Below are 13,923 nucleotides of genomic sequence, written 5' to 3' on the forward strand. Positions count from 1 at the left end.
CGCCATGAGCAGGACTTTGATTGAGAGGGCGACGTGCATGCATTAGCATGGTTTGACAGCGTGAGCGTGAGTGTTTGACCCAAAGTATTTCATTTTCATTTGGCTGACGAGTGTGCGTTGCAGCGACGAGTCTATGGTTTGATTCCCCACATACACATAATTTTGGTTTTTATTTCTTTCTCCACTGACAGGTAGGCCCTCATAGATAGATAAAGAACACGAGCTGATGAGGTGCATGCGGACTGTTTGACTGGCCAACCAGACAAATGCGGAGCTATACGCTGAGCCAGTGACCGTATAATCACCATATCTCGTATACAATGATCAAAGTGAGCTATCAAGACAAGTTCGATGACCGCCAATGCATTTTTGTCAGTGTACTAAAGTAGGGGTACCTTAGTATCCCGAACTTGTGCACGGGCAGTCGCAGCGCCCCGCGGCAAGGCTTGCCGGACGTCCGCCAAGATCCTCCGTAGCTCTCATTGATGCCATTCAAGAACAAAGTGTTTTAACTAAGAAGACAAGGCCCCGGCAAGAGGAGCTTGCCGGGAATGAAAAGGCCCCGGCAAGAGGAGCTTGCCGGGAAGGCCAACCAAGGTATTTCGAGAAACTTGCCGCGATGCGCCGTGCGTCCCGGCAAGACCCGGCGAGCGACAAGCTTCCGGGCGCGACAAGACAACGACCGAGGCAAGGCGCTCGCCGCGGCGAAGCCACCACTCTGTGCCTACGCTCCAGCGCATCCGTCGACGTGTCGCCGCAGGACCGTTCCAGGCGCACATGGCGGGGAGCTGTGCAGCCAAGCAGTGCGAGGTGGCAAGTGGAGATGACGAGAAGGCCATCGTGGCAAGCGGTGGCGCCCCAAACGGTCGTTTTCTGCACTATTTGGGCGACCCGACGGGCATTAAATGCCCTTGTCCCCTGCTGTCAGAGTTAGGTAGGATACGTTGTAGCAGCAGTTGTACCAACCCCTCTTTTTACATTTCTACCCCTGACCGCGTTGCCACCTGTTGGTGACCCCTTTAGCCTATAAAAGGAGGCCCATGCGCAACATAGAGTGGGTTCGACTCTTTCGAAAACACAGAATGCTCACGCTCTTGAGCAAGAACATAATACCACCACAAAGCAGCAGTAGGAGTTTTATCTCTCCGGAGAGCTCCGAAGCTGGGTAACATCCCTCGCGTGCTCCGCCTCGATCTGCTCTTCATACGCCCTCTGCTCCCTGCCGGACCGAGAAGGGGCCCTGCCCCATAGGTGTTCGTTCCCCATGACATCTTTGGCACGCCAGGTAGGGGGCGTCGAGGTTGTGCGAACCTGATCTGGTGTTCGCGCGCGCTACATCAACATCTTCATCGACATGCCACCAAAGAAGAAGGCTTCGGAGGTGGCTGGACCGTCTGCGTCGATCCCACAGCCACCAGAGCAAACGGGCGGTGGGGTAGATGCCGGCGGAGGAACGGGCGCCGACGAGGGAGCTCACGATGCTGCCAAGTCCAAGGACAAGGCTGCACAGACCTCGGCGTCCGTACACGCACCGCACCCATCTCAGGAGGCGCGAGACCGACAACGTCATGGTACCCGCGGTACCATACGCTCGTTGGGTCAAGGCCAAGCTGGTGGATCTCGGGACGCTCAAGATCAGCATGCACGTCAACATGCTGGCACGAGCACGGCACGGTCGCCCGGACGAGATGCTGCTCCTTCTAACACTGTTAGAAGTGCGAGCATATCTCGCTCCTCACGCCGTTCGCCGCCGCCACCCAAGACTCCAGAAGAAGCATTGGCCCGAGCCCAACTGCTTCTAGATTACCCTCCAGCGCCAGACAAGATTGACGACTGGAGGGCCACCATTCAGAGCCTCATCAGCTTCGCCAACGGCGACACTCCCCGGCAACCGACTACGTCGAAGCCGCGGCTAGACGTCCAAGCGCAAGCCGATGGCGACAAGACTGGTGGGGGCGCGACAACCGTGCACTCCCCGCCCCGAAGGCCAAGATCGCCGACTCGCAGGGTCAACCTCGACACCGACTCCACGGCGTCGTCAGATCCACGAGCTCGTCATGATCAGCGCCAAGTTCTTCAAGAACGCCAGCAAGAGGACGCTCGCACTCGAATCGAACGTCGAAGAGAAGCACGGCGTCAATCAGAACAGCGCGCTGGACCCACTGTCGACATGCATGCGCCAGGGGAACCAGGCGACTTGCCGTACGCGGCAGGTTGCCCTGCGTTCACCCGTGAGCTGCGGCAAGTCCAGTGGCCCAGTACCAAGAACTTCAAGCCAGATGTACCGGAGAAGTACGATGGCAGGATACATCCGTCGGAGTTCCTCAGCGTCTACACCATCGCGGTGCAGGCGGCCGGGGGGCGCGACGAGAAGATCCTCGCCAACTACTTCCCGCTGGTGCTCAAGCCCAACGTCAGATCGTGGCTCATGCACTTGCCGGACGACTCCATCTCCTCATGGGCGGACCTGTGCCATCAGTTTGTCGGCGCCTTCACAGGCGGCCACAAGCCCCATGGCCAGGAAAGGGATCTTCATCTACTCGCCCAGAAGGAAGGAGAACCCCTGCGCAAGTACATACAGAGATTCAGCCAAGTGCAGCGCAACATCCCAGACGTCCACCCTGCCGCGGTCATCAGCGCGTTCCATCAGAACGTGCGAAACCGCAGGATGAGGGAGGAGATGGCGATGTGCAAGATTAGAGATGTCAGTGAGCTATATGCCCTGGCCGACAAGTGTGCACGTGGTGAAGAGGGGAGGAAACTCCCCGGAGAGAATACATGAGCAGAAGGGTCTGACAGTGAGGATGCCGCCCCGGCAAAGAAAAACCGGAGGCGGAACAACAAAAAGCGGAAAGCTAAGGATGTGCTAGTCGTCGAGCAGTCCGGCAACGGAGGCGGCGCCGAGAAGGCCAAAGCTGGTAACTCCGGCGAGGCTGTGGTGGCCGCCGACAAGCAAGACGGCTCCGGAAAGCAGTACTGCAAGATCCACCGCACCAAGGGCCATGATCTCCAGACTTGCAAGAAAGTTGAGCAGCTTGTAGAACTGCAGAAAGCTGAATACGAGCGGCGAGACAAGGAGAAGGCCCAGGAAGGTGGCGGAGGATCCGGCAAGAAGCGTCCCGGCTGGGGAGGACGCCGCGGCAAGGCCAAGCAGCGGCAAGGAGACAGGCCTCCCCGCGGCCGCGACAAGGACGAAGATGAAGACGAAGATGAAGAGATGGATGAGGATGAGACCGACGAGCAGGAGTTTCAGAAAGCAACAGAGGTTTTGTGCGTCGACGGCGGCGCTTCCCTGCATACTTCGCACCGCCAGCTCAAACAGTGGGTGCGGGAAGTTAATGCAGCAGAACCATCAGTTGAGTCGCGCAAGCCTCTGAAGTGGTCCAGCACGCCCATCATCTTTGACATTGAGGATCACCCTGATCGCATAACTGCGGTCGGGTTCTTGCCGATGTTGGTTTCGCCAACTATCCGCAACCTCAAGGTCACAAAGATGCTGGTTGATGGCGGGGCCGACTTGAATCTGATCTCTTCTGCGGTGCTCAAGAAGCTCCAGATCCCCGACAGCGAGCTCGAAGAGACCGGCACTTTCCAAGGAATCAACCCGGGAAGGAGCAAGCCAAAGGGGAAGATCACACTGCCAGTGACATTTGGCAGCGAGCTGAACTTCAGGACAGAGAAAGTCGCCTTTGATGATGCTGATTTCCCATTGCCCTACAATGGGATACTCGGCCGTCCAGCGCTTGCCAAGTTCATGGCAGCCTCTCACTACACCTACAACGTACTCAAGATGCCCGGTCCGATAAGTGTCATTTCTGTCCCTGGCGACAAGAAGGATGCCCTTATCTGCACCGACAAAATCTACCGGGAAGCAGCAGCCGCAGCAGAACGCAAACCACTTGCCGCTGAAGCTCCCGGGGGGAAGAAGAAGACTAAGTCCGGCAAGAACAGCTCTGATGCCCACTCCGGCAAGCGCACCTCTTCGGAGTGCTGCGCTACCGTCGAGGACGCATCATCGAGCTCCACCGGCAAGTGTAAGAAGGCAAAGACAGCTTCACCAGAAACCAAGAAAGTGGCTGCCAAGGAGGAAGGCATTGGTGGTACCTTCACCATCAGTGCCACGCTTGACCCTAAATAGGAAAGCGCGCTCGTTGCTTTCCTGCGAGCGAATGTCGATGTGTTTGCATGGCAACCATCTGACATCCCCGGTGTTCCCAGGAAAGTAATTGAGCACCACCTTGCCGTCTGCCCTCACGCGCGGCCCGTCAAGCAGAGAGTCAGGAAACAAGCAGTGGAGCGACAAGAATTCATTGGTGAAGAGATCAAGAAGTTGGAAGCAGCAGGCCTGGTCAGAGGAGTGCTCCATCCAACGTGGCTGGCCAATCCTGTAGTCGTGCGCAAAGCGAATGGGAAATGGAGGCTTTGTATTGACTTCACTGATGTTAATAAAGCTTGTCCCAAGGATCCATTTTCCTTGCCGCGCATTGACCAGATTGTCGGCTCCACGGCCGGATGTGATTTGCTTTCATTTCTTGATGCATACTCAGGATATCATCAGATCTTCATGGCAGAAGAGGATAAAGAGAAAACCGCATTCATTACTCCATGTGGCACGTACTGTTTTGTACGGATGCCTTTCGGATTGAAGAATGCTGGTTCTACATTTGCAAGGGTAGTTCACGAAGCTTTTGAGCCACAGTTGCATAGAAATGTAGAAGCTTACATGGATGACATAGTGGTCAAGAGCAAAGACAGAGCAACTCTGATCCAAGATTTGGACGAGACCTTTGCGAATCTGCGCAAGATCAACCTCAAGCTCAACCCCGAGAAGTGCGTGTTTGGAGTTCCTTCTGGCAAGCTTCTCGGGTTCTTTGTGTCTCAGCGGGGGATCGAAGCCAACCCCGACAAGATCAAGGCCATTGAGCAGATCGAAGCACCAAAGCGCGTCAAGGATGTACGAAGGCTTGCGGGCTGCGTAGCTGCTCTCAGCAGGTTCATCTCTAAGTCTGCTGAGCGCGCCCTGCCATTTTTCAAAATTTTGAAAAAGGCAGGTCCAATGAAATGGACTCCTGAAGCGGAGCCTGCGCTGCAAGACTTGAAGAAATATCTGTCCTCCACTCCAATACTTGTCGCACCTAAGCCACAAGAGAAGTTGCTACTATATCTAGCGGCAACCAATCAAGTGGTTAGTGTTGCGTTAGTAGCGGAGAGGGAGGCAGATGACGAGCCAGCAGCCGCGGCAAGCACATCCAGCGACAAGCAGGGGGCTTCCCCGACAAGCTCTGGTCCCGACAAGGATGGATCTGTACAGCCGCAGGAAGAGAGACAAAAGAAGATGGTGCAGCGCCCAGTTTATTTTGTCAGTTCCCTTTTACAGGGGGCTAGGTCAAGGTACTCTGGAGTGCAGAAATTGCTTTTCAGCCTTCTCATGGCCTCGAGAAAGCTGCGCCATTACTTTCAAGCACATGAGATCACAGTTGTCACTCGCTTTCCGTTGAAGAGGATACTGCAGAATCCAGAAGCAACAGGCAGGATTGTCGAGTGGGCACTGGAATTGTCAAGCTTTGGCCTCAAGTTTGAGAGTACTTCAACTATCCAGAGCCGAGCATTGGCAGAATTCATAGCAGAGTGGACGCCAACACCTGATGAAGAAACTCCAGAGACGAGCATCCCCGTCAAGGAAGCAAACAAGGAATGGGTCATGTACTTTGATGGTGCCTTCTCGCTGCAAGGCGCCGGTGCGGGCGTACTACTTGTCGCACCCACCGGAGAGCACCTCAAGTACGTGGTCCAGATGCACTTTCCCAAGGAGCAAGCGACAAACAATACTGCAGAGTATGAAGGCTTGCTTGCCGGACTCAGGATCGCGGCAGACCTTGGGATCAAGAAGCTTATTGTCAGGGGTGACTCGCAGCTTGTCGTCCGCCAAGTGAACAATGATTATCAGAGTCCGTTGATGGAAGCCTACATTGATGAAGTGAGGAAGTTGGAAGAGCATTTTGAAGGCCTGCAGATGGAACATGTTCCGAGAGCTCAGAACGACATTGCAGATGGCCTGTCAAAATGCGCCGCACTCAAGTTGCCTGTGGAACCAGGGATCTTTGTGCTCAAGTTGACTCAACCATCTGTAACACCATCAACTGGACAGAGCAAGAAGAGGAAGTTGATTTCTGGTGACTACTTTCCGGCTGAGCTCCCCGAAGCTGCCGCCAAGAAGGTCCCCAAGATCAACATCGAGAGTGCTGAGGAGCAGTCTGCTCCGACAAGCCCTAGGGTTTGTTTCGTTGAAGCAGACGCTCCCGACAAGTTTTGCTCCGGCGAGCTTGCCGGGGAACATCAAGCTCCAGCTGAACCTCAGGTTCTTGCCGTAGAAGCTGATGTTCCCGCAGCAGCATTTGTGCCTTTAGTCCTTGTTGTTGAGCCACAAGCTCCAGCATGGGCACATCAGATTGTCTGTTTCCTTCAGACAGGAGAACTTCTCGAAGAGCAAGAAGAAGCGGAGAGAGTAGCCCGGCAATCAAGTATGTACCAGTTTGTCGACGACATACTGTACAGAAGGAGATTCAACGGAGTGAAATTGAAGTGTGTTACCCGGGAAGAAGGACAGAAGCTATTGGCGGAAATACATGGAGGCACATGTGGTCACCACATTGGCGCAAGAGCACTTGCCGGCAAGGCTTTCCGGCAAGGTTTCTTCTGGCCAACAGCCCTCCAGGATGCAACTGCACAAGTAACCAAGTGTGAAGCGTGCCAGTTCCACTCCAAGCAGATACATCAACCAGCTCAAGCTCTCCAGACAATCCCTTTGTCCTGGCCATTTTTGGTATGGGGGCTCGACATCCTCGGCCCCTTTCCCCGAGCTGTCGGGGGCTTTGAGTACTTGTACGTGGCTATCGACAAGTTTACAAAGTGGCCGGAAGTGGAAGCAGTGAGGAAGGTGACAGCACAGTCAGCAGTCAAGTTCTTCAGGTCAATTGTTTGCCGCTTCGGAGTCCCTAACAGGATCATCACCGACAATGGCACACAATTCACGAGTCGCACCTTCATGCAGTACGTCCAAGATCTTGGAGCCAAGATCTGCTTCGCTTCTGTTGCTCACCCGAGAAGCAACGGTCAAGCGGAGAGGGCAAACGCTGAAGTGCTGCGCGGGCTCAAGACCAGAACTTTCGACAGACTGCACAAGTGCGGAAGAAATTGGATCGAAGAGCTGCCGGTGGTTCTTTGGTCGATCAGAACGGCGCCAAATCGAGCCACTAGCCAGACGCCTTTTGCTCTAGTCTACAGAGCAGAGGCAGTTCTCCCCACGGAACTCGTATACGGATCGCCTCGAGTGCTTGCTTATGATGAGCTTGAGCAAGAGCAGCTGCGGCAAGATGACGCGCTGCTCCTTGAGGAAGATCGTCTTCAGGCTGCTGTACGAGCTGCTCGATACCAGCAAGCTTTGCGTCGCTACCACAGCCGCAAAGTTAATGCCAGAAGTTTCGAGGAAGGCGACCTTGTTCTTCGGTGCGTTCAATCCGCCAAGAATTCCAATAAGTCGACTCCAAAGTGGGAAGGCCCTTATCGAGTGAAACGAGTCACTAGGCCTGGCGCTGTCCGCCTTGAGACCGAAGATGGCTTTCCGGTGAGCAACTCCTGGAACATAGAGCATCTTCGTAAGTTTTACCCCTAAGGCGCGGTTGCCGGAACCTGCTGTTCCGACAACCACCTTTTGTACAAGCCTTGCCGCTGTTGCATGTAACCCTTTGTACAAAGCCGGGCGCAGATCCCGCACATAAATAAAAATCTTATGCTCTGCAAAAGTTGATGTGCTTCGCACATCTTGTCAAATTTCATGCATTCTTTGTTTTTTGCATGCTTTATCTGACACTTTGTGCAGCACTTGCCCCAGTAAGCAATAACGAGCCTTAAGGCTCCATACCGTTATTTTCTCTTCTTTCTTTTTCTCAAAGAGAAGGGCCCTTCACCCACAAGTTCACCGGGGGGGGGGGAAGAGAAGATAAGAAGATAATGGTGTGGACTAGGCGTCGTTCAAAGAAGTATGGCCTTGCCGGGACACAGACAACGAAGGAAAAAGCTAAGTCGCCAAAGTCTGAGCATGATCAGTTTTTAAAATTTTAAGTTATCTTCCTTGAACGACCGTGCTTTGTATGGAAAACCTGTGCGCGGAGGAACCTCCTCGTAGCTAGTTGCGCCCTTACTTTGTTTCGAGTCCGCTCAACAACTTAAGTGTGCTGCAACTAGTTGCGGCAAGGTTTCTTGCCGGAGCCGGCACCGCCAGCGGGCTGCTGATGTTCCGCACTCAGCACTCGCGGCAAGCGTGCCTGCGCTAGCAATTTCCCTAAAAGCGTAGGGTAAAAACATACAAAGAAAGGAATCAAGTAAAGGAGATAACGTAGCAAGCATTGCCCAGAATAAAGTTATATTACAAAGGTAACTTGTTGCGGCACTGACTGAATTGTTCTCATAACTTAAATAACAGCGACAAGGAAGGGAGAAGAAGGGTGGCCTAATCCACGCGCTCGCCGTCGATCCTCCTGACTTCATTCACCTTGTCCACAATGGGTGCGACAAGGGCCTTGAGCTCTTCAAGATCAGCACCCGCCGACAGCTTCTTGAGGACGTGGGTGAGGTTGAGGCCCGGATTGCGGAAGAATACCTTCACCAACACCTTCTCCAAGACCTTGGCACAGATTTCACGCGACTCGTTAGCCAGCTGCTTTGGGATCCTTTCCCAGAGTTGCTGGAGAGCCGTCGCGACACCCTTTAAGAAAAGAGTAAGCTTGGCGCTGGGCTGGAGGTTCTCGTCGGAGGAGTACCCGAAGCCCACCAAGTCCAGTTGCACCAGCTCCTCGTCGATGACTGCAGCAATGTTGACGAGGCCCTCCGTCCAGAGCTCCACCATGGCCCTGAAGGTGTTTTGAGTCTCGGCGGCCCTCGTTAGCAGCTCCTCGTTGGCCTTGATCTCTTTCTTCAAATCCTCCTCTCGCTTATTGGCGCCGCCCAGCGTCTCCATCAGTGTGGCCAGCTTCAGCTCCAGATCAGCATTTGAGTCCTTGGCGGCATTCGGTTCCTTGCCCTTGTCGGCGAGTTGGACTTGCAGATCACCATGAGCGAGGGCATCCTTCTCGCGTTCGCGCTGGAGCGCGGCAAGCTCCTCATCCTTCCCTTTCAGATCAGCCTCCAGCTGCGTCATCTTCACCTCTAATTCCTTCTTGGCGGCTTCGGCAGCTGCGGCAGCGTCCTTCGCTTCTTTGAGTGCCCCGCCAAGTGATTGCTCTCGCGCGGCGAGCTCCTCCTCGTAGCTGTCCAGATTGACTTTCCGCTGCGTCAGTTCACCTTCCCGGGTGGATAGCTCCTCGGCGGCAAGCCTCTGCTGCTCCTCGGCTTCAGCCTTCTCAAGGATAAACGCCTTCTTCGCCTCGACAAGCTGCGCCCTCTCCTCAGCAATAGACCGAAGGGCCTCTTGGTTGCGGCTCTAGAGCTCCTCTGCATGCTTCTCTATGTCAACTCCCGCTTGCACGACAAGCGCTTCCCGGGACTCCAGCTTTGCTTGCCGGGCGCGGTAGAGCGACACCAACTTCCGGAGCAACTGCTCCTCTTCGGACTCGCCACTGCTGCTGCTTGGTGCGTCAACCACCGCCAACCCAGCGGAGGCGAGTACTTCTCCGTCAAAAGTCTCCCCCTCGACCGGCGCCCTGGAGCTTGACGCCCAGGGGAGCCTGATGAAGATACCTTCGCCGGCCTTCAAGTAGGCGCCGGGCTGGGGCTCTTCGGGGCCTGGCGCTGCGTCAGCGGCGGAGGGGTCAGCGGTCGGCGTAGCGCCTTGCGCTCCTGCGGCCCCCGGGTCGTTAGTACAGTCGCCGGACCCCTCGCCAGCTCCAGCGCCAGCAGCCTTGGCGGCCTCTTCGTCGGCGGGGTCATCAGCGCCGGCCTCCTCTTCAGTAGCAGCGGCATTGCCAGTATCGCCGCGCAAGTTCTCCTCGCCGGTGGCCTCGGTCTCCATTGGCTCCGCGGAGGGAGGATCTGAAGACAGGAAAAGGGGGAGAAAAAGTCAAGCAAATATCCAAAAAAAGAAGACCAGAAGAAGAAGAACCCAAGGGAAAATCTCCGACAAGAAGGGTTACCTGTGCTGGGCTCTGTGACCATGGGCTCCACCACCGAAGGCTCGCTGGTCCCATCCCTTGCCGGGGACCTCTCCCTTGCCGGAGAGCGCTCCCTTGTCGGTGAATCGCCCCTTGGCGGCGTAGTTGAAGCAGATTGCACCTCAGGAGCGGATTCTGGTTGTTCTTGATGGTCCTGTTCTGCTCCTACAAAATCAAATCAACAATCAAGATATCAGCAAGGAAAGAACACCCATGCGCGCCCCACAACAAGAGGTGAACAAATACTTACGCTGGGGGCTGCGCTGGGGGCTGCTTCGGGGAGAGGTTGCCGGGTCCGTCAAGGTGGTCTCGGATGCATCCTCTGTTACCACAGTAGGATCGTCCTCGATGACAACCACGGGGACCTTGGCCCTCTTCGCCGCTCTCTCAGCCAGAGTCCTGAAAAAGGAACGAGATTCAGAGGGAAGCAGATCAGATACAAGACAAGAAACAGCAAGAATCGAAGAAACATAAGTACAACAAGAAGAAAGTCTTACTCCTCCTCTTCTTCTTCCTCCTTGTCGGAGCTCAGCACGGAGAGGTCGAAGTCCGGCACCCTTTCAGCGCGACGAGGTGGAGGAGTAGGCTCCCTTGGACGCTTGGCGGGAGCTGCGGCAGGATCAGGAGTAGCGGCTCGAGAAGATCCCGCTCCAGTTGCCGGCGCGGCATGAGACGCTCCCGCGGCAACGGTGCTTGTCGCGGTAGAGCATGTCCCGCGGCGCTGCGGCTGTTGGCCTGCCTGCCGCCCTGCTGTGTCTCCAGTCTTGCAGAGGCACCTTCTCGGTTGAGCTGGGGGCTGCACTGAGGCCCCCGTCTGCGGCAAGTTGCTTGAAGATGGATGGCCACTTGCACCCCCGGCAGGCTCGCTCGCCTCGGCTTCGGGCTCCCCCTCGCCAACGACCTCCCCGCCAAGGTCCTCTCGGTCGGCAAGGCTTGCCGCCTCGGCCGCCTCTGCCTCCTCCAACGTGAAACCAAACTCACCCGCGGCAGCGGCTGCCGCCGCCTCTTCCGCTCTGGTGGCGATGTACCGCATCTCGTCATCAGTGGTGTCGCGGGTGAGGAGCCTCTGCTCGTCGGCACGGACTGCCACCTCCACCAGGCCGTCAAAGAATTGCCGCACGACGTCGTCAGAGGGCTCCTGCCAAGTTGGGATGATCCCATGCGAGTCGCACTCCGGCATCATGGCGCGGATGCGATCGAGCGCAGAGTTGTTGCACAATGGGACGACGCCCTGCGGCAGCCTCAACCACTCCGGATGGTTGGGGTCGTGCTTGAACAACTCCTTGAGTATCCCATCCAACTCCAAGACTGTGAAATTAAAATTGAGGCCTGGACGCAGCCTCATGATATCTGCCGGGCCCCCGAACAGCCAGGCGGGCCTCCCCCTCTCCTGCAGAGGGGCGATGCGGCGGCGAAGAAAGTCCGCGCCAACGGCCCCTACAGTAAGCCCGGCAAGCCTGAGCCGCAGAATCCGCGTGGTGGCGATCTTCAATCTGGCGTCGTTTGCTGCCAGGGCGCTCTAGTTGCCGCCGCGCACTACTCGGGCTTGACGCAGGTTGGTGAACGGCTGCGGATCCTCGTCAACAATCCAGCACCACTCCGCCCTCCACTCATCCCACTTGCTGCGGAGCTCCCCCTCCAGATAAACCTCCTTCATGCCGACCCTCGAGATCCAGGCGATCCCGCCAGCTAAGGGCTCTCCCTTCTCGGCCCGGGGCATGAAGTAGTGGCGAAAGAGGGCGACATTTGGGTGGATTCCAACGAAGTTCTCGCAGAGGTGTGCAAAAACCACCGTTGTCAGAACGGCGTTGGGGGTGAAGTCAAGGAGATGAAACCCGTAGGTATTCATGATATCACAGAAGAAGTCGGAAAAAGGCGGGCAAAGCCCGCAATAGAAGAACAGGGGGAAGAAATAGTATCCTCTTGGACACTTTTTCAAAGTAGAAGCTTCGGCGGAGAGTACCTGCGTGCGCGGATGCGCCCGCGTCTCCGTCGACCAGAAGAGATAGAACTCCTCCCGAAGCGCCTTCGGGGTGAGCTCGGGGGGGAAAAGTGCTCGCTCCTTGCGCAGCGCCTCAAGCCGCAGCGCCTCGGCTGACTTTGCACTCTTTCCGGTCTTCGGAGCCATGGCGGAAGCGTTGGAGGAGGTTGGCGGCGACGGCGGCGACGGCGGCGGCGAGCGGCGGAGCACTGCTCTCTTTCGGCTTGGGAAGCGGAGGGGAGCGGCAGAGCTTTCTAAGGAAGAAACTGCAAGTGGCGAAGGTGGGGGAACGGCCCCTGTTTCCCCTGCTTATAAAGAGGAGAGGCGAACGTTACGCCTTTTTCGATTAAAGAATCACCCACGATCTCTCCCACGACGCCGCGTTCGACGCGTGCCGTTATGGGAGGGCGCGGTGGATACAGAGTTAGATTTGGAAAGGACCCAGGCCGCGCGTGCCCGTGCCCTGTTTTGGGCCTGGCCCAACAGCGCTCGGCACCGTGTGTGGCCCAGGCCCGGGGGCTCCTGTCGGTGTACTAAAGTAGGGGTACCTTAGTATCCCGAACTTGTGCACGGGCAGTCGCAGCGCCCCACGGCAAGGCTTGCCGGACGTCCGCCAAGATCCTCCGTAGCTCTCATTGATGCCATTCAAGAACAAAGTGTTTTAACTAAGAAGACAAGGCCCCGGCAAGAGGAGCTTGCCGGGAAGGAAAAGGCCCCGGCAAGAGGAGCTTACCGGGAAGGCCAACCAAGGTATTTCGAGAAACTTGCCGCGACGCGCCGCGCGTCCCGGCAAGACCTGGCGAGCGACAAGCTTCCGGGCGCGACAAGACAACGACCGCGGCAAGGCGCTCGCCGCGGCGAAGCCACCACTCTGTGCCTACGCTCCAGCGCATCCGTCGACGTGTCGCCGCAGGACCGTTCCAGGCGCACGTGGCGGGGAGCTGTGCAGCCAAGCAGTGCGAGGTGGCAAGTGGAGATGACGAGAAGGCCATCGTGGCAAGCGGTGGCGCCCCAAACGGTCGTTTTCTGCACTGTTTGGGCGACCCGACGGGCATTAAATGCCCTTGTCCCCTGCCGTCAAAGTTAGGTAGGATACGCTGTAGCAGCAGTTGTAACAACCCCTCTTTTGACATTTCTACCCCTGACCGCATTGCCACCTGTCGGTGACCCCTTTAGCCTATAAAAGGAGGCCCATGCGCAACGTAGAGTGGGTTCGACTCTTTCGAAAACACAGAACGCTCACGCTCTTGAGCAAGAACATAATACCACCACAAAGCAGCAGTAGGAGTTTTATCTCTCTGGAGAGCTCCGAAGCTGGGTAAAATCCCTCGCGTGCTCCGCCTCGATCTGCTCTTCGTACGCCCTCCGCTCCCTGTCGGACCGAGAAGGGGCCCTGCCCCATAGGTGTTCGTTCCCCACGACAATTTTACTCGGTAATAAATGACCAGGATTGAAGGGGAATCCAAATTTCCTTCGTCTTCTGTCCTTGAGCTCTTGACAAACCAATGCACTATACGGTTGTCCAGCCACTCCACCCTAGAGCTCTCACCAAGCGTCGTTCATGCCACCGCGCTGCACACTAACCGGTAAGGAAGCGATGGCATCCCGCCGCGCCGAGTTCCTCGCCGCCCACGACCGCACACAAAATGGTAGGGAAGCGATGGCATCCCACCATGCCGAGTTCATCACCGCTCGCGACCTCACACCTACGTGGGCGGAATTTGAAGCTGCCAAGGCCGAATGGGCGGTAGAGCAAGAGGCAGCCAAATCCACACAAAGGGAGGGAAAAGTCAGAAA

This window comes from Triticum aestivum, chromosome 7B, assembly GCF_018294505.1.
Source record: "Triticum aestivum cultivar Chinese Spring chromosome 7B, IWGSC CS RefSeq v2.1, whole genome shotgun sequence".
NCBI lineage: Eukaryota > Viridiplantae > Streptophyta > Magnoliopsida > Poales > Poaceae > Triticum > Triticum aestivum.